Source organism: Ornithorhynchus anatinus, chromosome 1 (genome assembly GCF_004115215.2).
Source record: "Ornithorhynchus anatinus isolate Pmale09 chromosome 1, mOrnAna1.pri.v4, whole genome shotgun sequence".
In the NCBI taxonomy this organism is placed as follows: domain Eukaryota; kingdom Metazoa; phylum Chordata; class Mammalia; order Monotremata; family Ornithorhynchidae; genus Ornithorhynchus; species Ornithorhynchus anatinus.
Window position 1 is genome coordinate 114346155 of NC_041728.1, and position 26184 is coordinate 114372338.

Here is a 26184-nt window from a genome sequence, read left to right on the forward strand (position 1 = left end):
TATAGTGCCTCCTGAGGAAACATGGCAGAATCACTTCTGTTTATGCCTGCCCCTTGGTCCAGCTGAGGAAACCTTGTGTTCACACATGTCCCTCTTCACCCACATCGCCCCTGCACCTCCTCTTTGTTTTCTGGCAGGGTGACAGCACCAGGGGCTGGGGAACACAGAGGGAAATTAATTCAATCAATCGTATTTATTGAGTGCTTACTCTGTGCAAAGGGTATTGGGAGAGAATAATTTAACAATAAAAGGTCACATTCCCTGCCCACAGTGAGCTGTCGTAGGTGGGCGTGATCGCTCCCAAGGAGCAAGACCAGAACTGCTTTGTCTTATTCACGTCCCCCAGTCCGGTGGAGGAAACCACACACTTATGTCCCCAGTGGACAGTCTGCTCCCCAGTCAACATCAGAGGAAGAGACTCGAGAGAAATGAAAAACATAATCAAAAGAAGGGCAGCTTCCTATTAATTCCTAGATAATTGAAAATGGGAGAAGGATATAATTTAGGTATTCAATTCTCTTGTTTGTTGATGTTAATGGTATTTGTTCGGGGCTTACTATGTGCCAGGCACTGTACTAAGTGCTGGGGTAGGTTCAAGATAATCAGATTGGGCACAGTCCATGCCCCACATGGGGCTCATAGTATTAATCCCCATTTGAAAGATGAGGTAACTGAGGCACAGAGAAGCAAAGTGACTTTTCCAAGGTCACCCAGCAGACAAGAGATGGAACTGGGGTTTAAATAGGAGGGAAAACTGGCATTGAAACTCCATTTTACAGATGAGGAAATTGAAGCATAAAGTCACACAAGGTAACACAAGATAGCCATGGTTAGAGCACTGGACCTCTGACTCCCACCACTGTGTTCTTTCCACTGGACCATATTGAATCTGGGGGACTTAGGGTAGGGGAAGCTTGGTGGTCCCCCAGGACCAAAAGATGAGTGGAGCTCCTGCATCCAGACTCATGCCTTCCTGCCAGGGCTATTTTTATCCATTCAGGGATTACAGCAGAAAGAGGTTTCAACCTGCTGCTGGAGTCAATCAATAAATGGTATTTATTAAGTGCTTACCATGTACAGGGTACTGAGTGTTTGAAAGAGTACCGTGCAGTGGAGTTGTTAGACATGTTCCCTGCCCACGATGACCTTACACTGGCTAGGGTGGGTCCCTCTACACTGTAAACTCCGTATGGGCAGGTAGTGTCAGCAGAGAAACAGTGTGGCTTAGCAGAAGGAGCATGGACTTGGGAGTCAGAGAACATGGGTTCTAATGCTGGCTCCACCACTTGTCTGCTTTGTGATCTTGGGCAAGTCACTTAACTTCTCTGGGCCTCAGTTCCCTCATGGAGATTGAGACTTTGAGCCCCATGTAGGAAAACCTAATTACTTGTATCTACCCCAGTGCTTAGAACAGTGCTTAGCACATAGTAAGCACTAAACAGCTACCATAATAATAATAATTATTAATATGTCTGTTTATTATTACATTGTACTCTCCCAAGTGCTTAGTATAGCGCTCTGCACACAGTAAGCACTCAGTAAATATGACTGACTAACCGATAGCCCTGATCAACCTCTGAAGCAGCTGTGTGGCTTTGAAGGCTGTGGGCCTCTCCCTGGGGGTGATGGGTCTGGGGCAGTGAACTCTTTTGTCCTGTGGTAAAAGGGACCCTTCTACTAGTAGGTGGGACCTAATGGGTTTAGCCATTTTGATTTCCATGAATGGCAGACTCAAGATCAATATTACTAAATGAATAGGAAAAAGATCACCCCCGTGGCCCCTTGTACTATCAGCTACCAGTACTGAAAATCGAAAGGAGGAGAAAGAAGAGGGTGGTTTGTTTTCATTTTGTATTTATAGTCAAACCACCTCATTCATTTACCTGATATCGATTTGGGGAGCATTTCTGTCATCATAAAGTTTCCTATTTCTCTCTTCTGAGAGGATTACCACTTAAAACAAAGAAGAAGAAGAAAAATAAATACTGCTCCATAACCTGGTCGGCTTTAGAAAGCAAAGACTAATTCGGCTGCTTAGGAAAACAAGCTCTGATTATAGAAAGAAATGAAACCTTCTATAGAATGGAGAATCCTTTAAAAAATTATCTTTGGTCATTCTGTCATGCAAGAAAAAAAAAAGCTTTTTTCCCCATCATCATTTTGCTCATGAAGCAGCATGACTGGGTGGCTTTGTTCTCCCCCCTCTCCCTGCCTCACAGCACTTACATATATGTATATATATATATATATATATATTTCTATTTTATTTCTACTGATGCCTGTTTACTTGTATTGATGTCTGCTCCACCTCTCTAGACTGTGACCCTCTGTGGGCAGGGATTGTCTCTCTTTATTGCTGTTTTGTACTTTCCAAGCACTTAGTACAGTGCTCTGCACACAGTAAGCGCCCAATAAATAGTATTGAATGAATGTATGATAAAAACATGGTTCTGGGAGTCAGAAGGACCTGGGTTATAATCCCAGCTCTCCCACATGTCTGCTGTTCATTCATTCATTCATTCAATAGTATTTACTGAGCGCTTACTATGTGCAGAGCACTGTACTAAGCGCTTGGGATGAACAAGTCGGCAACAGATAGAGACAGTCCCTGCCGTTTGACGGGCTTACAGTCTAATCGGGGGAGACGGACAGACAAGAACAATGGCAATAGAGTCAAGGGGAAGAACATCTCGTAAAAACAATGGCAACTAAATAGAATCGAGGCAATGTACAATTCATTAACAAAATAAATAGGGTAACGAAAATATATACAGTCGAGCGGACGAGTACAGTGCTATGGGGATGGGAAGGGAGAGGTGGAAGAGCAGAGGGAAAAGGGGAAAATGAGGGTTTAGCTGCAGAGAGGTAAAGGGGGGATGGCAGAGGGAGTAGAGGGAGAAGAGGAGCTCAGTCTGGGAACGCCTCTTGGAGGAGGTGAGTTTTAAGTAGGGTTTTGAAGAGGGAAAGAGAATCAGTTTGGCGGAGGTGAGGAGGGAGGGCGTTCCAGGACCGCGGGAGGACGTGACCCGGGGTCGACGGCGGGATAGGTGAGACCGAGGGACGGTGAGGAGGTGGGCGGCAGAGGAGCGGAGCGTGCGGGGTGGGCGGTAGAAAGAGAGAAGGGAGGAGAGGTGGGAAGGGGCAAGGTGATGGAGAGCCTTGAAGCCTAGAGTGAGGAGTTTTTGTTTGGAGTGGAGGTTGACAGGCAACCACTGGAGTTGTTTAAGAACTGTGTGTGCTGTGTGACCTTGGGAAAGTCATTTCACTTCTCTGGGCCTCAGTTACCTCATCTGTAAAGTGGATTAAGAGTGTGAGATCTATGTGTCACAGGGACTGTGTCCAATCTGATTAACTTGTATCTGTCCTAGCACTTAGAATAGTGGTTGGCACATAGTTAGAGCTTAACAAGTACCATATTTATTATTATTATTATTATAATTCCTGAAGATGAGGGTGGAAAACTCTAAGACCCTCAAGAGTTGCCAGACTTTCACTGGGTTTTGCTGCAGTCTGGTACAAAGGATGGAGAAAGTTAGGATTCAGCACACAGCCTGGCCAGGTGTGCTTCCCTTTAATGCTTGGATGCTGTATGTCAGGTCCAGTTTCTGCTGAAAATGACTGATGCAATCCATCGGGAAGGATCTCTAAACTAGGCAGTCTAGCACAAACAACAGAATTTTGTAAGATGTTGAGAAACCCGTGTTCTAATCACTGAATTATAAAAGAGCTCCAGAATCAGTTTCCAATCAGGCTCCTCACTGGGATCATACAGCTTTCTTGGAGCAAAGATGGAGAACTGGTGCCAATGGGAGCTGAGAAGGATAGGGAAGGGAGTGGGCTTAATGGAGGGTGTTTTAAGAGAAGGTTGAGCTTTGAGGGGATGGGACTTGGAAGAGGCAAAGTATGTATTTTTCTGCCAAGCTTTCTGAGTATTCCTCCCTAATCAACTCACTTTTGCCAACCATAGCCCCCACCCAGCTAGCTCCTCAAACTCCCTGACAACTGCAAGAGATGGGAGCAGGCGTTGACTGCTTAGAGGAAGCCAGAGAAGCTCCAAGAAAAGTTAGATTCAGGTCTGAACCAGAGGTGCTAGAAAAGCCAGGATAGCTATAATGATTAGAAATTATTTATTCATATTAATGTCTGTCTCCACCTCTAAAAGTAAGCTCGTTATGGGCAGAGAATGTGTCTCCCAAGTGCTTAGAACAGTGCTCTGCACATAGTAAGTGATTGATTGATTCATAGCTGAAGATGTCAGTCCCCAACGGAGGAGAGATCAGTAGCCTAATGGGCTACTGGATGTCTGATTCAGGGTCCTCAGCATTAGTCTGACCCTTGTTTGGTCAGGTTATGTGCTGAAAGCCTCCACTTTCCCCCTTGGCCTAGTCAAACTTACTTAGACCTAGGTGTAAGAGGACCTGGGTTCAAATCCTATCTCCACAACATTCCTGCCCTGTGACCTTGGGCAAGTCATTTAATGGGGATTAAATGCCTGCTCTCCCTCCTACTTAGATTGTGAGCCTTATGCAAGACCGGGACTGAGTCCCACCTGATTAACTTGCGGGTACTCCAGCTCTTGTTGCATAGTAAGCACTGAACAAATATTATTGTAATTATTATTATTATTATTACTATTCATGGTCTGTGGCTTCCAAGACAGACTCCCTATTTAAGAATAAAGCAGGGGAGAGGGATTGGCAACAGACAGATAAGGAAAGCTGAAACAGTAAAAATAGCCAGACAGTCTAAAACACGAGAACCAGGAGAAGTGCAGTAAAAATTAAAAGAGCAATAGGGCACTGTGTCCACAGGAGCAGAGTTTGGGTTCCTTGCAGCTCAAAACCCAACAGTCTCAGCCACAGCTAAAGTTAAAGACACAAGTGAAGCAGAAGCTCCGTGACCTACTGTTTTAATGCCATTTGTTGAGCGTTTTCTATGTGCCAAACACTGTATTAATAATGATGGTATTTGTTAAGCGCTTATTATGTGCCAAGCACTGTTCCAAGTGCTGGGATAGACACAAGATTATCAGGTTGTCCCACGTGGGGCTCAAAGTCTTCATCCTCATTTTAAGGATGAGGTCACTGAGGCTCAGAGAAGTGAAGTGACTTGCCCAAAGTCACACAGCTGACAAGTGGTGGAGCCAGGTTTAGAACTCATGACCGCTGACTCCCAAGCCCATGCTCTTTCCACTAAATCACACTGCTTCTCTATAATTATGGCATTTGTTAAGCGCTTACTATATGCCAAGCCGTGTTCTAACCACTGGAGTATATATGTATATATAAATATATGGTGGTATTTGTTAAGTGCTTACTATGTGCAAAGCACTGTTCTAAGTGCTGGGGGATACAAGGTGATCAGGTTGTCCCACATGGAGCCTCATAGTTTTAATCCCCATTTTACAGATGAGGTAACTGAAGCCCAAAGAAGTTAAGTGACTTGCCCAAAGTCACACAGCTGGCAAGCAGCGGAGCCAGGATTAGAACACACAACCTCTGACTCCCAAGTCCGGGCTCTTTCCAATGAGCCACGCTACTTCTCTAGATACAAGGCAATGAGGTTGTCCCACATGGGGCTCACAGTCTCAATCCCGATTTTACAGATGAGGTAACTGAGGCACAGAGAAGTTAAGTGACTTGCCCAAGGTCTCACAACAAATAGCAGACCCGGGATTAGGACCCACGACCCCTGACTCCCAAGCCTGTGTTCTTTCCAGTAAGCCATGCTGCTTCTACAGCCAAGCTATTAAGCACTGGTGTAGATATAAACTAATTAAGTTGTGGCACACAATCGCTCTTTCACATTGGTGTCACAGCCTTAATCCTCATTTTACAGATGAGGTAACTGAGGCACAGAGAAGTGATGTGACTTGCCCAAGGTCACACAGCAGACAAGCAGCGAAGCCAGGATTGGAACCCTGGTCCTTCTCAGTCCCAGGCCCGTGCTCTTCAACCTGGGCCACCTCTGCAACATCCTGAGTTTTGTGGAGGCTCCATACTGAGGGTCCTTTTCTCCCTCTCCCATGGTGACATTTTGTGTTAGTTCAAGGCTAATTTCCAACTTCTCGAGCCAACAAACTGATACTAAAGACCTATGTGGCTTTAAACTATACTCAGATCAATCATTTCCCACCAGTTCCATCGAGGAAATCAATGATACATGTTTTAATGGTTAATTAACATATCTGGAGCTTTGAAATACTGAGATTTATTGCCCTGGGTCTCTAGGCAATGGGGAGGGAGATGCAAGAGGAATGCGGTCCAAGGAGTTGGCAAATGAGCTAATTAACTCTCCAACCATCCATGGAAAAGAAGAAGAGAGAAGCTGTTATTACCGCCATTAACAACAGGGAGACCGGGTGACCAATTTGCCCCGAGGCACTCAGAAAATGCATAAGAAGATATTTGGCTTTCAACATACTTTGAAATTCCCATTTGCTGGTGATGGAGAAAACACTAATCCAATCTGTTTCCGATTCCCTCAAGACGAGAATTATATTCTCTACAGCTGGAAGGCTCAAATGTAATGATGCTGGATCAGTGTTTATTCCTTGGTAAATCTCCTGGATGGATTGTTTCAGACTTGCTTAGTGGGGAGAACTTAGTGTTCTCTTCTCACTTCTGTCTCTGATGTCTTGTCTGATGCCGTCGGGTCGTCTTCGACACATGGCGACACTATGGACGCATCTCTCCCAGAACGCCCCGCTCTCCATCTGCAATCGTACTGGTAGTGGATCCATAGAGTTTTCTTGGTAAAAATACGGAAGTGGTTTACCATTGCCTCCTTGACAGTACAGTAAACTTGAGTTTCCACTCCCGACTCTCTCCCATGCCACTGATGTCCAGCATGGGTGACTTTTGACTTATAGCAGATTGCCTGCCACTCACTAGCCACTGCCCAAGCTAGGAATGGAATGGACAGGCCTCTGCGTGACTCTCCCTCCTGCAATCAAGACTGGTAGAGTACTGGAAACTCTCCAGGAGTGACCCTGAAAGGGGTCTGTCTCTGATATCTGAGGTTAACTTCAGCCACTAGACCCAGATTTCTCATTTCTCACTTCTAGTAGACCAAGATGGTCTTTGGAAAAGAGCATATTAATGTTAAAGGAAAGGAAAATGCATCAGTGGTATTTCTTGAGCCCTTAATGTAGGCAAGGCAATGTACCCACAGCTTAATAGAGTACAGTACAGTAGGTAGACGTGATCCCTGCCTACAGAGACCTTAAAGACTAGAGGGGGAGACAGATATTAATATAAATAAATATGAAAAAAATACATTCTGGATTTATATATATGTGTTGTAGGGCTGAGGATGGGGCAAATATCAAGTAGTTAAGGGGCCCAGATTCAAGTACATAGGTGAGGCAGAAGGGAGAAAGAGTCAGGGAAAAGCGGGCTTAGAGGAGGGCTTATTTAGAGACGTCCTCTTGGAGGCAATGTGATCTTGGTAAGGTTTTGAAAGTTGGGAGAATGGTGGTCTTTCATATTTAGAGGGGGAGGGAGTTACAGGCCAGAGGGAGGACATGGTCAAGGAGTTGGTGGTGAGCTAGACGAAGCTGAGGTATAAGTTGGCAATAGAGAAGCAAAGTGTGTGGATGGGATTGTAGTAGGAAATCAGGGAGATAAGGTAGGAGCCAAACTAACTCTCTTCCCCTCTTCAAAGTCCTACTGAGAGCTCACCTCCTCTGAGAGGCCTTCCCAGACTGAGCTACCCCTTTTCCCTCTGCTCCCTCTGCTCTCTCTCTGCTCCCCCTCTGCCCTCTGCTCCCCCCCTTCCCCCTTCACCTCCCCTCAGCTAAGCCCCCTTTCCCTCTGCTCCTCCTCCTCCCCTTCCCCCTCCCCAAGCACTGTGCTCATTTATATTTTATTACCCAATTTATTTTACTAATGAGTTGTACATCCCCTTGATTCTATTTATCGTGATTATGTTGTCTTGTTTTTGTCCGTCTGTCTCCCCCAGTTAGACTGTGAGCCCATCACTGGGCAGGGATTGTCTCTATCTGTTGCCAAATTGTACATTCCAAGCACTTAGTATGGTGCTCTGCACATAGCAAGCGCTCAATAAATGCTATTGAATGAATGAATGAATGAATGAATGAATAGGAGGGGGTGAACTGATTAAATGTTTTATAGCCAATGGTTAGACAAATAATAATAATAGTGATATTTGTAAAGTGCTTACTATATGACAGACACTGTACTAAATACTGGGGTAGAATCAAGCTAATCAGGTTAGACACAATCCCTGTCCCACTTGGGGCTCACAGTCCTAATCTCCATTTTACAGATAAGGGAAACTGAGGCCCAGAGAACTTAAGTGACTTGCCTAAGGTCACACAGTAGACAAGTGGCAGAGCTGGGATTAGACTGTGCTAGTTGCATTAGCCATCTCTCTTCCTGCCTCCTGTCTCTCCTCACTCAGGTCCATACTTTGCTGTGCCATCAGAACCAATTTTCTGAAAAAAAATTTCAGTCACATCTCCCCACCCTCCAAGAACTCCACCTCTGCATCAAACAGAAATGTCAATTTGAGAAGCAGTGAGGGCCTGGGAATAAGAAGACCTGGGTTCCATTTCCGGCTCTGCCACTTGTCTGCTATGACCCTGGGCAAATCACTTACCTTCTCTGTGCCTCAGTTGCCTCATCTGTAAAATGGGGATTAAGACTGTGAGCCCCATGTGGGACATGAACTGTGTCCAAGCAGATTATCTTGTGTCTAACCCAGTGTCTAGTACAGCACCTGGCACACAGTAAGCACTTAAATGCCATTATAAAATAAAATAAAAAGAAGAGAGAGGTCAGAGCTGGACAGATACATTTGGGAATCATCTGTGTAGAGAGTGTAATTGAAGTTGTGGAAGTGAATGAGTTCTCTAAGGGAGTGGATGAAGATGGAGGATCAAAGGGGAGCCAGGATACCGGACTCTCCTTTGCTATCCCCCAAAGGACCCCCACAGTACTTGGCAGAGACAGACACCTGAAAACTGGTAAAATCCCTCCCCTGGACACCCAGCCCAATTGTTATTGAAGTTCAGGGCTAGGAAACTTCTTCTTCTCTGATGAAATTGAGTCTGCAATTAAACTCGAACCTTCCCTTCAACATTTGAACATTGTATAATAACTAAGAGGAGACAAGGCATTCATTGTCTTGATAGATTTGGCTCCTTTTAACTCAAGGAGAGGAGGAAACTTACGGTTTCATCATTTTTCCTTGACTTTCAGAATGAGAAAGAATGGTTATTTCTATTAACTGCTTTTATAGATATGTCTTAAAGAAACCTAACATTGGGAATGATGAATTTTAGGGGGAAACCAAAGAAACTTTAAAGTGTTTAATTCAAATACATTACACATAGGTATCTTCTGCTGGGGAGGGCAGACTGGCAATTTTCCTTACACAGATTAATCTCTGTAGCCCTTATCATTTCATTGATAACTGACTGATTGGTCTTTTGTCTGAGGTGGGTTAGCTTTACTCACCCTCTCTGTTCTGCTTTTCAGTTAGGACATTTACTCATTTTAATTCCCTGAAGGAAGACTTAAGTATTGCACATATCCATTAACTGTGGTATAATAATATCCATTTAATAATATATCCAATACAATAAGTATTGTAGGTATCTTGTCTTATGCTGTCGAGTCATTTCCAACCCATAGAGACATTACGGACACATCTCTCCCAGAATGCCCCTCTCTCCATCTGCAATCATTCTGGAAGTGGATCCATAGAGTTTTCTTGGTAAAAATAAGGAAATGGTTTACCATTGCCATCTTCTGTGCAGTAAACTCAAGTCTCTGCCCTCGACTCTCTCCCATGCCGCTGCTGCACAGCATGGGTGAGTTTTGTCTTGTAGCCGATGGCCTTCCACTCACTAGCCACTGCCCAAGCTAAGAATGGAATGGATAGGCCTCTGCTTGACTCTCCCTCCCGTAGTCAAGACTGGTAGAGTACTGGAAACTCTTCAGGTGCGACCTTGAGGGGAACTGTATGTATAGTAATCGCTTAATAAATACCACTTTATTATTATTATACCACAATTATTATTATTATTGTACTACAATTAGCTATTTCATTGACATTAATGATTTCTCTTTTTCCTTGACAGTCTAATCAGTGGCAACCTAGAGAAATTTACTAAGTAACCTTCCACAGCAGGCTCTTACGAATCCAATATACATTAATATTTTTAACCAACTATTATTACCACTACAAGAAAATATTTCTTGCATCCCTAGTGCTATTCTAGGAGCTCTGAGGAGATCTAAGTGTACAGCGGGAGAAGCCCCTGATGGCAGAGACATTGTGGTCTAAAGGGAAGAGGCCAAAAAAGACGCCAGAAGAAAATATACTCATTTATTTACACATTTATGAATAGAAAAACAGGACTGTGGACAACTAGCCTCCCAAGCGTGCAAGCCACCCCTCCCCCTGCTCTTCCATCGCCCCTCCCAGTACACACACACTGTTGAGAGTAAACCCCTTGTAGGCAGAGAACATGTGCCCTTAGTACAGTGCTCTGCAGACAGGAAGTACCCAGTAAATAATAATAATTATTATGGTATTGGTTAAGTACTTACTATGTATCAGACACTGTGCTAAGCACAGGGGTTGATACAAGCAAATCAGGTTGAGCATAGTCCCTGTCCCATGTGGGGCTCACAGTCTCAATCTCCATTTTACAGAGGAGGTATCTGAGGCATAGAAAAGTAAAATGATTTGCCCAAGGTCACACAGCAGACAGTGGTGGAACCAAGATTAGAGCCCATGACTTCTAACTCCCAGGCCCGTGCTCTACCCACTATGCTGCTTCTGATTGATTGACTGATTGATTGACTGGGTATGAGGAGATGTATAATCCATTTGCAGAAGGTAAAAGCAATGTTTGAAGGGAAATGATTGTGCTTTGGAATAAGCTTTGATTAGTTTTCATCAAGTTTTGAAAGATGAAGGACAAGCAGCTTGATCAATGAGGAGGATCTAAGTCAATTCCAAGGCAGAAATTAGCCTGAGCCAGAGTTTTGAAGGAAGCACCAAGGTCTAGTGGAAAGAGCCTGGACTTGGAGTCAGAGGATGTGAATTCCAATCCTGCCTCTGCCACATGTCTGCTATGTGACCTTGGGGAAGTGACAACTTTTCTGTGCCTCAGTTACCTCATCTATAAAATGGGGATTATGACTGTGAGTCCCATATGGGACAGGGACTTTGTCCAACCTGATTACTTTGTATCTACCATGGTGCTTAGATAAATGCTTGGCACATAGTAAGTGGTTGACAAATACTTCAACTATTACTTATTATTAGTAGGAATATTAATAATTTTAAAAAGAGAAACATGAACTGAATACTTTGTATCTACCCCAGTGCTTAGATAAATGCTTGGCACATAGTAAGTGCTTGACAAATACTTCAATTATCATTTATTAGTAGTAGTAACATTAATAATTTTAAAAAGAGAGACATGGTTACAAAGAGAAGGAGGAGAGTGGAACATTTGCTGAACTGGAGCAGGGTGTGGCATTGTAAGATGAAGGGGCGTGGGAGAAAAGATCATCAGCTAGAGAAGAGAATTGAAGCTGATGGGCAGGAATTTGGATCGGATTCATGGAAAACCATTATAGAGATCTGAAGAAGGGAAGATCTTAGCCTATATATTTTCATAACACATGACTTTGGTGGCAACATTTAAGATACACTGAACTAGGAGAAAGGGTGGAAGAAAGCAGAATAATGAGGAGGTGATTACAACAGCCCAAGCGAGAGAAGAAAAAGAAAAAGGCATTGAGAAGCTGGGGAGGAAGTATTGGCTGCATTTGGCAATTAACAAAATGTGTGGATAAAGAGAAGCAATGTGGCTTAGTGGGTAGAGCATAAGCCTGGAAGTTAGAAGTACCTGAGTTCTAATACCAGCCCTGCCATTTTATGCTGTGTGACTTTGGTCAATTCACTTAACTTCTCTGTGCCTCAGTTGCCTCATCTGAAAAATAGCGGTTAAGACTGTAAGCCCCATGTGGGACATGGACTGTCTCCAAACTACTTAGCTTGTATCTACTCCAGAATTTAGCATGAACCTGGCACAAAGTAAGGACTTAATAAATACCATTAAAAAAATAATTTAAAAAAATTGACCCCAATAGAAAGGACCCTTGGCAATATGCAAGGAATGGCCAGAGAGAGGACATGGGCAAGGGGATGGCAGCAAGAAAGATGAGATAGAGTGAGTAGGTTAACAGAGAAGCAGCGTGGCTCAGTGGAAAGAGCACGGGCTTGGGAGTCAGAGGTCATGGGTTCAAATCCCAACTCAGCCACTTGTAAACTCTGTGACTTTGGCCAAGTCACTTAACTTCTCTGTGCCTCAGTTACCCCATCTGTAAAATGGAGATTAAGACTGTGAGCCCCACGTGGGACAGGACAACCTCCTCACCTTTTATCCTCCCCAGCGCTTAGAACAGTGCTTGGCACACAGTAAACACTTAACAAATGCCATTATAATTATTATTATTGCTAGGATAGCCAAATGTAAAGGTTGGGTTGCAGTAGGACATCAATGACATATGATGACAGAGAAGCAGCATAGTATAGTGGATAGAGCATGGGCCTGGGAATCAGAATGACCTGGGTTCTAATCCCAGCTTTGTCACTTATCTGCTCTGTGACCTTGGGCAAGTCACTTAACCTGTCTGTGCCTCAGTTTCCTCATCTGTAAAATGGAGATTAAGCCCCATGTGGGACAGGGACTTTGTCCAACCAGATTATATTGTATCAACCCCAGTGCTTAGTACAGTGCCTGGCACAAAGTAAGAACTTAACAAATAACACAATTAGTATTATTATTGTTACTATTATTATGAGTGTTGTGCTGTACTCTTCCAAATGTGTAGTACGATGCTCTGCATACAGAAAGTGCTCAATAAATACTATTCATTCATTCATTCATTCAATATTTATTGAGCACTTACTGTGTGCAGAGCACTGTACTAACTGCTTGGAAGGTACAATTCGGCAACAGAGACAATCTCTACCCAACAACAGGCTCTCAGTCTAGAACGGGGAGTCAGACAACAAAACAAAACAAGTACTATCAAATACTATTTACTGATTGATGATTTGATGATTTGGGGGAATCACCAGCATGTTGTTTACTCCTTTGTTGAGGAAGTTGAGGAGGAATTTAGGAGAAAAGACCAGGCCTTTGTCTTTGCTAGATTTATTTGTATAGGACTATAAGAAATGCAATTACTGAGTAGTAGCAATAATAGTAATAGTAGAAGTAATAATGACAGAATCATTTATTGAACTCCCATTTTGTAAGGTGCACTGATTTAGTTGCTTAGAAAGTTCAGAATAATGAAGTTGCACTTTTGCTACCCATCATTTTTTTTAAAGTATTAGTTAAGAACTTACTATGTGCCAGGCACTGTATTAAGCACTGGGAAATATACAAGAAAACTGGATTGGATTCTGTTCATGTCCCACATGGGGCTCAATGTCTTAATCGACATTCTACAGATGAGGTAACTGAGACACAGAGAAGTGAGTTGCCCAAGGTCACACAGCAAACAAGTGGAACTGAGATCAAAACCCATGTCCTCTGACTCCCAGGCCCATGTCCTTTGCATTAGGCCATTGTGCTTCTTGAGAGTTTTAACAAACCTCAACTCCAGTCAGTCAATCATATATATTGATCACTTACTGTGTGCAGAGGATTGTACTTGGGAGAGTACATTACAACTGTATAACAGGCACATTCCCTGCTCACAGTGAGCTTACAGTCTAGAGGGGAGCTTACAGTCTAGAGGGGACATAAGCATACAAATTATTTACATCTTGTGAAACCAAAAATAAATGCACCAAACAGACATATATTAGTGTGTTCTGAGGAGAGCACAAAGTTCATAAAGGCTAGAGTAGGCTGAAGAGATGATTTGGCTCGAGGACTTGTAAATATAATTGTAAAGCAATCAGTGGTCTGGGCTCAGAGGCAAAAAACAAACTGGGGCAGTAATCCAGAGCTGCAGGATTGAGGTGTTAGAAGGATGGAGCAACAGTGTCATTGAGCTTGGTGTGTAGGGCATTTATTTTGCATCCAAGAAGGGAAGGGATAAATGAGAGAGGTAGCCCAGGATTGAATGGAGTCATTTGAAAATGGAAGTTGTAAGAGGGGGTTGGACCAATTTGATTGGTTGCCATGTGGGTTACGTGGCAGATTAGAAAGTTGTGATTAGAAAGATATAAAAAATTGTACTTGTTGCTGAATCCTACTATTTGTTACCGAATTGTACTTTCCAAGAGCTTAGTACAATGGTCTGCACACAATAAGCGCCCAACAAATTCAATTGAATTAGAAAGTGGTAGGAGAGGGTTGGTGAGGTTAGAGATGAGACATTGTTTGGAGATGATTAGATCAATTATGTGTACATTCTGTTGAGTGGCTGAGATGGGCTGTAGTGTGATCCATTCAGCCCAGGATTCTGCTTCCAAAAGTAGCCACAGGATATTTAGAAGACTGAAGTGATGGTTTCCCCACACCCCCATGCCTCCACATAAAGTTACCCTAATATTTACATAGTTGATAAAGCAAGGGCCTGGGAGTCAGAAGATCATAGGTTCTAATCCTGGCTCTGCCACTTGTCTGCTGTGTGACCTTGGACAAATTGCTTCAGTTACCTCCTCTGCAAAATGGGGATTGAGACTGTGAGCCTCACATGGGACAGGGACTGTATAAAACCCGATTTGTTTGTATCCATCCCCAGTGCTTAAATTATTTTTATTATTATTACAGTGCCTGGCGAATAGTAAGCGCTTGAAAAATACCATAATTAATATTATTTAAGAAAGAACACTCTAATGTCCCCAACTTTGATCTCTTCATCACCAACTTTGCCTCTAGTAACTCATTATGGATCACACATCCATGAATTTACCCCACCTCCTCTTTAACCTGTGGATATTTCTGCATTTATAACTTCCTGTGGTGAAGAACTCCATGTACTAAAAACCTGTTCTGTGAAATAGTATTTCCCTTTATTTTGACCCAATCACTCTTAAACTTCAATGGGTAATCCCCTTCACTAGGAGGTGTGGAGTTCGGTGAAATACTATTCTCGGTTTTCCTCAACCGCATGTTTCCAGGTTTTGTAAACATCAGTCATAACTCCCCCCAGCCTGTGTCCTGAAGAATGCTAAACTTTTCAGTCTGTTCTCCTATGGAAGCTTTTCCATCCTCCTCGTCACATTGATTGTCCTTCTCTACATCTTCTCCACTTCTACTATTGTCCTTCTTGGAATGCAGGACCCAGACTGCACACTACATTTCAGGTGGCATCGTATCATAGCATTAGCATAGCATAGAATAGAATGTGACTGTTATATTGTTAAATTGTACTCTCCCAAGCAATCAGCGTGGCTCAGTGGCAAGAGCCCGGGCTTGGGAGTCAGAGGACGGGGGTTCTAATCCCAGATCTGCCACTCTTCTGTGGATGACCTTGGGCAAGCTACTTAACTTCTCTGTGCCTCAATTACCTCATCTATAATATGGGGATTAAGACTGTGAGCCCCACATGGGACAACCTGATTACCTTGTATCTACCGCAGTGCTTAGAACAGTGCTCAGCACATAGTAAAAGCTTAACAAATACCATAATCATCATTATTATCATTATTATTATTACTTGGTTCAGTGCTCTGCACATGGTAAGTGATTAATAAATGTGACTGATTGATTGACTGATAGCAATACAGAGTGGCAGCAATGTAGCTTTTATTTGCTTCCCAGGCCCTTGCTGATCATCCCCCCCATTCAGTTGACCTCTTTAGCCAAAGAACAGTCAACAACTACACTGATAATTCTTTTTTAAGTTTTGAGTGATAGCTCCAAGGTCATTATTATGTAGTTGTAATTATTTTTTCCCAGGTTCTTGCCTACACTGAAGCTCATCTGCCACTTTTCATCCCACTCATTCAGCATTATGCAGTCTTCCTGCAGTTTTTCTCTGCTGTCTTGGCATTTCATTATCCAGAAGAACCCAATGTCATCTGCAAGCTTGGATTTTTCAGCCCAAACTCTCTCTTCCATAGTGTTTATGAAAATGTTAAGGAAAACCAGGCTTAAAACAGATTCCTTGGAGACCCCATTATTTATACTTTTCTATCTAGCAAGATGGCCATTTAGTCTAACCTTTGGTTTCCTCTTATCTTTCAGCCAGTTCTCCATTCATTACAGAACGTTCCCATCAACCCCATGATTATTTCACTATTTTAAAAGCCTTTGATATGGAAACTTGTAAAGGCTTTTTTCTAAGATCAAAATATAGTCTGCCTAGTGGTATCTGTATATCTACATGCCTGTTGACTCTATGAGTGAACACCAACTGATTAGTGAGGGACTATTTCCCCTTACAGAGAACATATCTCTCTCTAGATAGGCGGGGGTTTTCCAAGTGGACACTGAATCTAAACTTAATTGTTTAAACCGTAGACTTTAGACTGCAAGCTTATTGTGGGCTGCAAATGTGTCTGTTTATTGCTATACTGTGCTCTCCCAAGTGCTTAGTTCAGTGCTTTGCACACAAGCACTCAATAAATATGATTGAATGAATGAATGAATATTGAATCTTCAAAATTGCCAGGTGTAAAAGTGAAACTTGCCAGTCTGTAACTCCCTGACCATGTTAGGGGCCCTTTTTCAGAGGAGACTTAATAATAATAATAATTATTATTATTATTATTATGGTATTTATTAAGCACTATTATGTGCCAGGTACTGAACTAAGCACTGGGGTGGATACAAGCAAATCACATTAGACACAGTCCCTGTCCCACGTGGGGCTCATAGTCTCAATCCCCCTTTTACAGATGAGGTAACCAAGGCCCAGAGAAATGAAGTAAACTTGACCAAGATCACCCAGCAGACAAGCGATGGAGCTGGGATTAGAACACATGATTTCTGTCAGCAGGCCCTGAGTCCTCTCACCCTCCCATCCTTGGATCTTGGAATATAGGGAGATGCTTGGGAGGTGAGCAAAGGATGGTTGGTAGGGTGGTCACTGGTCAGTTTTTTCAACTGACCTGTCCCCTACCTGGAAGGAATGCTTTCATGTCTGCTATTTTCAATGTTCTGCTCATACCACCATGGCTCTTATTGCTGAGAAGCAGTTTCTAGATTTATAGGGTACTTAGGAAGGGAATGCATCATTTCTGGAGTGGGAAGGAGGTTGACAATCTCCTGGGGACCCACTTTGGGGTCAGCTGATTTCCATAAATGGTTCCATATGGCAACATTGGCTTACTTTGCAAAACCCACAGAAAGCCCAGGACGTGACCTGTGTCTGCCCCTTTGGGTCAGCAGAAGCACATCTGGTACTGGCCAAAGCCATTATGTTGGTGGATTAAGCCAGAATTTAAAATGATCTTGCTCAATCTGAGCAACAACAAACAAAATGGAATCTCTCTGGTTTTTAACAGGAAAAAACCCAACTGGATTAATAAATCAATTTCAATAGTAGGAGTGCTCGGACCAGGCTATGAGAGGAAACAAATCCTGGGTTGAAGTTGGGAACATTCAGAGGTGAAGATGGTCTTCCATGACATTATAGCGATAATGGGGCCATCATGAGGGTGGTTGTTTGCATAGGAGGAGTTTGGATTGTAAATTTGTTGTTTGTTCATAGAGTTTTTTTAAGCACTTGCTATATGCCAGGCACTGTACTAAGCACTTGGGGTTGGTACAAACTAATCAGGTGGGACACAGTCCATGTCCCATGTGGGGCTAACAAATCTACCTTTCTTAGTAGAAGGGGTTGAACTAGAACCCAACCTAGCCTGCCTCCCCTGTGATTGACATCGACCAGTCATATGACACAATCTGACTCTGGCCTGGCACCCTTTCCTGGGTGCGTCCCCAGCCCGTGGTCCATTCCACACCAAAGATTCCATCCCCCTGCCCCTGCCAGAACCCCCATCTATGCCCCCTGGAGGGGCAGCAGCCCCTGGAGCTAAGGGATCCAGAGGGAAATGCCCCCAGGTGGACACGATCCCTCCCGCTTAGCCGACACAAAGTCTCTTTGGTTTGCGCCCACCCCCTGGTCCAGGAGAGGAAATCAACGTGGCATATCCCACTGTATACTCTCCAAGTGCTTAGTACAGTGCTCTGCACACAGTAGGCACTCAATAAATATGATTGAATGAATATCCTTAGTGGACAGTCTGCTCTCTCTGCATGCAATCCCTCCCAGATACAGAGCGCTTCCTGTTCTGCCCAGGAGGAATCAGACATGGTTGTCCCCGGTGGGCAGTCTGGCCCCTGTGCTTTCTACACCACCTCTGGGATACAGAACAGTCCCAGGTTATCTGGAGGAATCATGCATGGATGTCCCTGGTGTACATCCCTGTCCCCACGCACAGCACCTTCCAGATATAGAGCTCCCCCAAATCCATGCACCTGCAGTTGGCTTGAGCTCCTTCCTCATAGCTTCAAGGAAAGTTCCACCTTCCTCTTTCCCAGGGCCAGAAGATTGGGCGTCTTCATACTTTAAACTCTGAACACGATCCATCAGGAGCCACTATAAACCACCCACTTATTGGATCATCTTGAATGATTTTGCCTGATTAAAATATCATAGCTCAAAATGAGCCTATTGATCATGGAACTGTATCAGTTACAAAAGACTTGCAGCTTCAAGTTCTAAGAGTGCTATCCATGGAGAATTCATACTTCTCCCTAAATTTTCTCTATGGTTAGCTTGCCCTGGACCCATCTCTAACTTTCACAAGCCTTAGGCCAGAAGAGCATGTGGAAGACCCTCCTAAGAAATAATTTTCATTTAATCATATTATTGAGTGCTTACTGTGTGCAGACCCCTGTACTAAATGCTTGGGAGAGTACAGTATCACAAGAGACACATTTCTTGAGAAGCAGAAAAGCAGCATGCCTCAGTGGAAAGAGCATGGGCTGGGGAGTCAGAGGTCATGGGTTCAAATCCCGGCTCTGCCACTTGTCAGTTGTGTCACTTTGGGTAAGTCACTTATCTTCTCTGTGCCTCAGTTTCCTCATCTATAAAATGGGCATTAAGACTTTGAACCACACTTGGGACAACCTGATCACTTTGTATCCTCTCCAGTGCTTAGAACAGTGCTTTTCACATAGTAAGCACTTAACAAATGCCATCATCACCATAATTTCCTGCCCATGCTGAGCTTACAGTTTAGAGGCAGAGACAGACATTAACATAAATTACAGATATGTACATAAGGGCTTTGGGGCTGACACAGAGGATGAATAAAAGAAGCCAGTCAGGGCGACGCAGAAGGGAGTGGGAGAAGAGGAAAGGAGGGCTTAGAATATCATCCGTCAAACCACAACAGAATCAAATTCGTCATTAAGCTTCAGGGACAAGAGTTCCTCAAGAGACTTCCTTCCCTGTCTCCTTTTCCTGAGAAAATACAGACAACTAAATGGTAGTCAGTGCCTTGTGAAACTCACTAACAAAATAGGGATCAGAGCTTGCATTCTCAGTCTGAAACATCCTCACTGAATTTAGGTCCTTGAAAAGGACCAGTAAAGCATAGCCATAAACCTTACAGTTCAATTCCAGCAAACTTCCATGATTGGTGAAATAGTACTATTGGCAGATAATTGAGGAAACAGTTGCTTAATGCAACTAATGTGGAACAAAGGTTGTTTGTCTTTAATGTTCAGGGGAACGAGTTTTGTACAAAGCTAGGTGCAGGGGAACCAAGATTGTGTAGAATGTGTTTTGGTTTGAGTTCAACCAGATTTTTAGCTCCTTGAGGGCAGGAATCATGTACTCTCTCAAGAACTTATACAGTGCTCTGCACTCAAAAATTGCACTGATGGGTTAATTGATTGCAGGGGAATTGGTTGTGTGAAGGAATAATGCTATGCAGGAGAACTGATTTTGTGAGAAAAGTATTATTAAATTCAAACTGCATTCACGTTTGAATGCAGGGTCTCTGAAATGTGGCCTTAGGAGTCTGCCCTTCCTGCTGCTTTTGTTCTCTGAACATTGGCTACCCTTGGCTTTGCAGTTATGATTCAATAAGAGTAGAATCCCACTCTAAAGGACAGAAAACACTTCATCTAATAGAGGAATGGTCCTTAGATCTTTTCATCTTTTAACACCTTTCTGGATTTTAGGCTTACCCACCTTAAGGAGGCAGAGAAGAGTGGAAGGGCCATAAATAAATGAATTAAATTTTTCCATTTTTTAAGGGAATTCATGAAAGCATTTAATTTAGGTGTAGAGATAGCTTGGTGACATTCTGAGTCTTGGTCTTCTGCCCAGTGCATGATAACCCTGCCCTGAGGAAACAGTATGGATTGTTTAAATTCATAGATGCCAGAATACAGGATTGTATATTTTACATTCTGTAGCTAAGGTGTACATTAACTTCCTCTTAGAAAGGTTACCCCATTCTTTGCAAATGAAATCAGATTCTAATGATGAGTTGGTTTAGGACTTTTTTGTTTTACCCTTAATGGTATTCATTCATTCATTCATTCAATAGTATTTATTGAGCGCTTACTATGTGCAGAGCACTGTACTAAGTGCTTGGGATGAACAAGTCGGCAACAGATAGAGACAGTCCCTGCCGTTTGACGGGCTTACAGTCTAATCGGGGGAGACGGACAGACAAGAACAATGGCACTAAACAGCGTCAAGGGGAAGAACATCTCGTAAAAACAATGGCAACTAAATAGAATCAAGGCGATGTACAATTCATTAACAAAATAAATAGGGTAACGAAAATATATACAGTTGAGCGGACGAGTACAGTGCTGTGGGGAAGGGAAGGGAGAGGTGGAGGAGCAGAGGGAAAAAGGGAAAAAGAGGGTTTAGCTGCGGAGAGGTAGAGTGGGGGTGGCAGAGGGAGTAGAGGGAGAAGAGGAGCTCAGTCTGGGAAGGCCTCTTGGAGGAGGTGAGTTTTAAGTAGGGTTTTGAAGAGGGGAAGAGAATCAGTTTGGCGGAGGTGAGGAGGGAGGGCGTTCCAGGACCGCGGGAGGACGTGGCCCAGGGGTCGACGGCGGGATAGGCGAGACTGAGGGACGGTGAGGAGGTGGGCGGCAGAGGAGCGGAGCATGCGGGGTGGGTGGTAGAAAGAGAGAAGGGAGGAGAGGTAGGAAGGGGCAAGGTGATGTAGGCTTCAAGGCGAGGAGTTTTTGTTTGGAGTGGAGGTTGATAGGCAACCACTGGAGTTGTTTAAGAAGGGGAGTTACATGCCCAGATCGTTTCTGCAGGAAGGTGAGCCGGGCAGCGGAGTGAAGAATAGACTGGAGCGGGGCGAGAGAGGAGGAAGGGAGGTCAGAGAGAAGGCTGACACAGTAGTCTAACCGGGATATAACGAGAGCCCGTAACAGTAAGTAGCCGTTTGGGTGGAGAGGAAAGGGCGGATCTTGGCGATATTGTATAGGTGAAACCAGCAGGTCTTGGTAACGGATAGGATGTGTGGGGTGAACGAGAGAGACGAGTCAAGCTTCATCAAGAAATCTGTTATTCATTCATTCAATAGTATTTATTGAGCGCTTACACTGTACTAAGCTCTTGGAATGTACAAATCGGTAAGAGATAGATAGTCCCTGCCCTTTGACAGGCTTGCATGAGTGTTTTCTCCTTCCAGTTTCTCCAAAAAGTAGCCAGTCTCTAAGGTTTAATAGTCACATCAAAGGCCGTATGACAGAATGACTAAATGAGTCCATAGAAAGGCTCACTCACCTAGACTGCCAATATGATGCTGTGGGTGGTAGGTAAAAAGCAGGTGATTAGTAGCTGCTGCTGAATGTACTAAATTACACAGGTCAGTTGGATCACCGTGCTGAGATATTCGCCATCCCCTAGGTGAAGCGTGGGGTGTGCCCTCCAAGGACTGTAAACACGATCATTGCATTTTGTTCTCCCATTCTTCACTCCCTTCGATTGTCACTGAATCACTCTTCATGAAATCCACCGCTTCCTCTCCCCACTTGAGAAATGTTTTTCCTTCAACAGCCCATACCCAAGTATTGCCTTAAATATCTTTAAAAAGAAGAGAAAAAGGAATAAAATGACAAAATGTGAAATACTGGAATGGCATCTACCACCTTGTTTCTCCTTTTCTGTATTTTTGCATGATATGTTCTGCCATTTCACTATGCCTCGGAGAAAGAAAGGAGGATTTCTTGTCTGTGAAAACCAGAGATTTCTAGCGGCTGCTTATGCTCTTTGTTGAGCCTCTTCCCATTCACCCATTGCCCTACATAATTCAAAGAATTTTCAGTTATGGAAAGTGTTAAATCAGCCTCCACTTCTTCTGATGTTCTGTATGCTTTTCCTGATACTCCAGCTAAACATTTGAGGGCTATTGTTAGGCCAGTGAAAAGAGCATTGCTCGACAACTCAACTGATCTGGGTTCTAGCCCTGGTTCTGCTAAATGGGGCCCCGTCATGCAGTAGGGAAGGTTGCTGACTGAAGAACGTGGAGGACATTCAGTCCAGTGGATAGGCCCAGCAGGAATCCTGAAAAATAGCTGGCTAATGTGGTCATGGAAGACTGGAGTAATCAATCAGTGATATTTATTGAGTGCTTCTTATGTGCAGAGCACTGTTCTAAGCACTTGAGAGAGTACCACACAAGAAAAATTAGCAGACAAGTTCCCTGCCCACAATGAGTTTACAGTCTAGAGGAGCTACCGGGCCAGCTGGTGGAGTTTCCATTGATTCATTTATACATTCGATCGTATTTATTGAGTGCTTCCTGTGTGCAGAGCACTGTACTACGTACTTGGGAAAGTAGAATAGGACAATAAATGGTGACATTCCCTTTAGCCCAGCATCGGCACTGTGTTGTAGTCTCTCGGATCCTAAACTAGTCGTGCATGTAAAAGATCTTTGCATACCTTCGTGGTGTGTTGTACCTCTGCCGATCTAGTTGCTCACTGCACCCAGTGTCTTAAGGCAGGACATGGCAAGCTGGGAAGAGAGTGTGAAACACATACTGCACTATTACCACACAATAATGGTAATATTGCCGGTTCATGGCCCTGTGAAGTTTCAGGAATTAACCTCCTCAATCAGTCAATCAATCAATCAGTCATATTTATTAAGTGCTTACTGTGAACAGAGAACCATTCTAAGCACTTGGGAAAGTACAATATAATAGAATTGGTAAACTCGTTTCCTGCTTATCTATTGTTCTTGCCGGTAGGCTCGTTATATTTGTACCTAATGTGGAATGAGTAGGTTATTGATGTTGTTGTAAATCTAGTGCTCTCATATTATGAGAAGCGACACGGCTCAATGGAAGGAGCCCGGACTTGGGAGTCAGGGAAAGTGGGTTCTAATCCTGGATCTGCCAGTTGTTAGCTGTGTGACCTTGGGCAAGTCAAATCACTTCTCTGTGCCTCAGTTACCTCATCTGAAAAATGGGGATGAAGACTGTGAACCCCATGAGAGGCAACCTGATTACCTGGTAACTACCCCAGCGCTTAGAACAGTGCTTGGCACATAGTAAGCGCTTAACAAATACCAACATTATTATTATTTTTATATAAAGGAATCCAGATTTGGAGAGAAGTGGCAGTTTCCAGCACCCTAAATGAATCACCACCTTTCATTGTCCCACTGTCCCACCTTTTGCATTTGTCTCTCTCCAACCTGGGCTTTACTCGGCCTTCCAACCACTGTGCCAAGGGGATTTCAGTGATATTTACTGAGTGATTATTGTGTGCAAAGCACTGTACTAAACACCTGGAAGAGTACATTGTAACAGAGTTCATGTAATTTATTTATTTATATTAATGTCTGTCTCCCCCTCTAGACTGTAAGCTCCTTGTTGACAAGGAATGTGTCTGTTTATGGTTATATTATACTCTCCCAAGTGCTTAGTATAGTCCTTTGCACACAGTAAGCACTCAATAAATAAGATTGAATGAATGAATGAATGAATGAATGAATGAATGAATGAATGAATGAATGAATGAAACGTTCCCTGCTCACAGTGAGCTCAGAAGCTGAGGCAAACCTTTTCCTCTTTTAAGCATTGATTTCCTGATCTTTAACACTGAAGTCCTATAGGTCTTCTGAGTTAGGTTGGGTGGGATTGTGCTGATAAACTTTCCCTAGGAAGCTCTCGCTGAATCCTTTGAAAATAAACCCCACAGGTAATATGCCATGGCTTAATTTAGCTTCTCCCAAGGCCTCAGGGAGCATCATTAGAGAAGCAGCATGATCTAACGGTTAGACCAAGGGACCGGTAGTCAGAGTGTCATAGGTTCTAATCCCGGCTCTGCCAATTGTCTGCTGTGTGACCTTGGGCAAGTCATTTCACTTCACTGTGCCTCAGTTACTTCATCTGTAAAATGGGGATGAAGACTGTGAGACCCATGGGGGACAGGGACTGTGTCCGATCTAATTTGCTTGTATCCACCCCAGCACTTAGTACAGTGCCTGGCACATAATAAGTGCTTAACAAATACCACAATTATTATTATTATTATTATCAGATCCATGTAAGACCTGTGGGATATATGCCAAGTTAGGCTCAGGTCAACATTAACCCTGCTTGGCCCTTGTGTCCCTTTATTCATTCATTCAATCATATTTATTGAGTGCTTATTGTGTGCAGAGCACTGTACTAAAAGCTTGGAATGTACAATTTGGCAATAGGTAAAGATAATCCTTGCCCAACAACAAGCTCACCTTTAGTCTGGCCTCCACACTCTCCAGCAAGGCATTCCTAATCCTGAGAGCATTTCAGCAGCAGATTGGAGGAGCAGCATGACCTGGGATAGATAGAGCAGGGACCTGGGAGTCAGAAGGACCTGAGTTCTAATACCAGCTCCCCCACTTACCTGCCAGGTGACATTGGAAAAGTTACTTAACTTCTCTGTGCCCTAGTTGCCTCATCTATAAAATGGAGATTGACAGGGAGCCCCTAATTGGGACATGGACTGTGTCCAACCTGACTAGCTTGTATCTACCCTAGGGCTTAGCACAAACCTGGCTCAAAGTAAAGACTTAAGTAATGCCATTAAAAATAATAACAACAATAATAAATTAGGCCCCATGGGAAAGAACCCTGGCAGTGCGCAAGGGATAGAGTTAGACCTAGGGAATTATGGGAGCTAACTGGAGGGAGATTTTTGGTAGCCAGAGTCCAGGAAACGGGCAAGTCTTCCAGTCCTCTGGCTCTGGGACTCAGAGAAAGAAAAAGAAATGTCTCTTTTCATTGCCAGTGGCTGAATCTAGTTCATTCTCCCTGCTGGAAAAACTGTAGATGCAGCACTTGGCCCCAGCCAACATTGTCTTTTTCCTCAGGACGTTAAGACCACTGGAAGGTGGCAGAGCCAGAAACCAAAATAATGATCTTAATTTAAACTGCCAGTTCTAGGTACATAACTTGATGGAAAGAGAAATCTCTGATTTTATTCCAGAAAGGAGTCCTGAGAGGGCTGCTTAGGAAATGGCTTTCATTTGGGAAAAAAAGTTTCTGGTGAGGCTCCAGGAGGACAGTGTGACCTCAAGAAATGTGCTGATTTACTCTCAAGGCTTCTCCCCAATTTTTATAACTCAAACCACCATGCCACAAACAGCAGACATATCAAGGAGGATAAATGGAGATATAAATTTATCCCCCTTCACCTCCCCTCAGCTAAGCCCCCTTTCCCCCCTTTCCCTCTACTCCTTCCACTCTCCCTTTCCCTCCCCTCAGCACTGTGCTCATTTGTGTATATTTTTATTACCCTATTTATTTGGTTAATGAGGTGTACATCTCCTTGATTCTATTTATCGTGATTAAGTTGTCTTGTTTTTGTCCGTCTGTCTCCCCCGATTAGACTGTAAGCCCATCAGTGGGCAAGGATTGTCTCTATCTGTTGCCAAATTGTACATTCCAAGCGCTTAGTACAGTGCTCTGCACATAGTAAGCACTCAATAAATACTATTGAATGAATGAATGAATAAATTTTCATTGTAAAAGTTCATCATTATGGGGACAGAACTGCTAAAAAGTATTACTATGAGGTAAAAATAAAATTAGCCTGTCTAAACATTTCAACAAAATGATGAATTTGTGTGAACACATTCAAAGAAAGTTCCTTTCAAGCAGAACATAATTCTGAAGTTAAAAAGAAATACAGACTTTTGGTTTTATCTAAGTAACTAAGATGTGGGGATTCTTTACGATTATTTA

The 26184-nt window shown here is 43.4% G+C and overlaps 1 protein-coding gene, 1 long non-coding RNA gene and 1 other non-coding gene across 4 annotated transcripts in view; 1 reads left to right on the top strand and 2 right to left on the bottom strand.

Moving 5' to 3' along the window:
• The window catches only part of KCNAB1 (potassium voltage-gated channel subfamily A member regulatory beta subunit 1), a 445065-nt gene that overhangs the window by 214433 nt on the left and 204448 nt on the right, over nucleotides 1-26184 (top strand). The window lies entirely within an intron of this gene.
• Nucleotides 6864-7001, bottom strand: LOC114817667. The gene has a single exon (XR_003765524.1). It is a non-coding gene; the product is annotated as a small nucleolar RNA SNORA7 (small nucleolar RNA).
• LOC114813792 lies at nucleotides 21512-24777 on the bottom strand. The gene is made up of 3 exons (XR_003761541.2): nucleotides 24693-24777; nucleotides 22892-22964; nucleotides 21512-22031 (listed from the first exon to the last, which is right to left on the bottom strand). It is a non-coding gene; the product is annotated as an uncharacterized LOC114813792 (long non-coding RNA).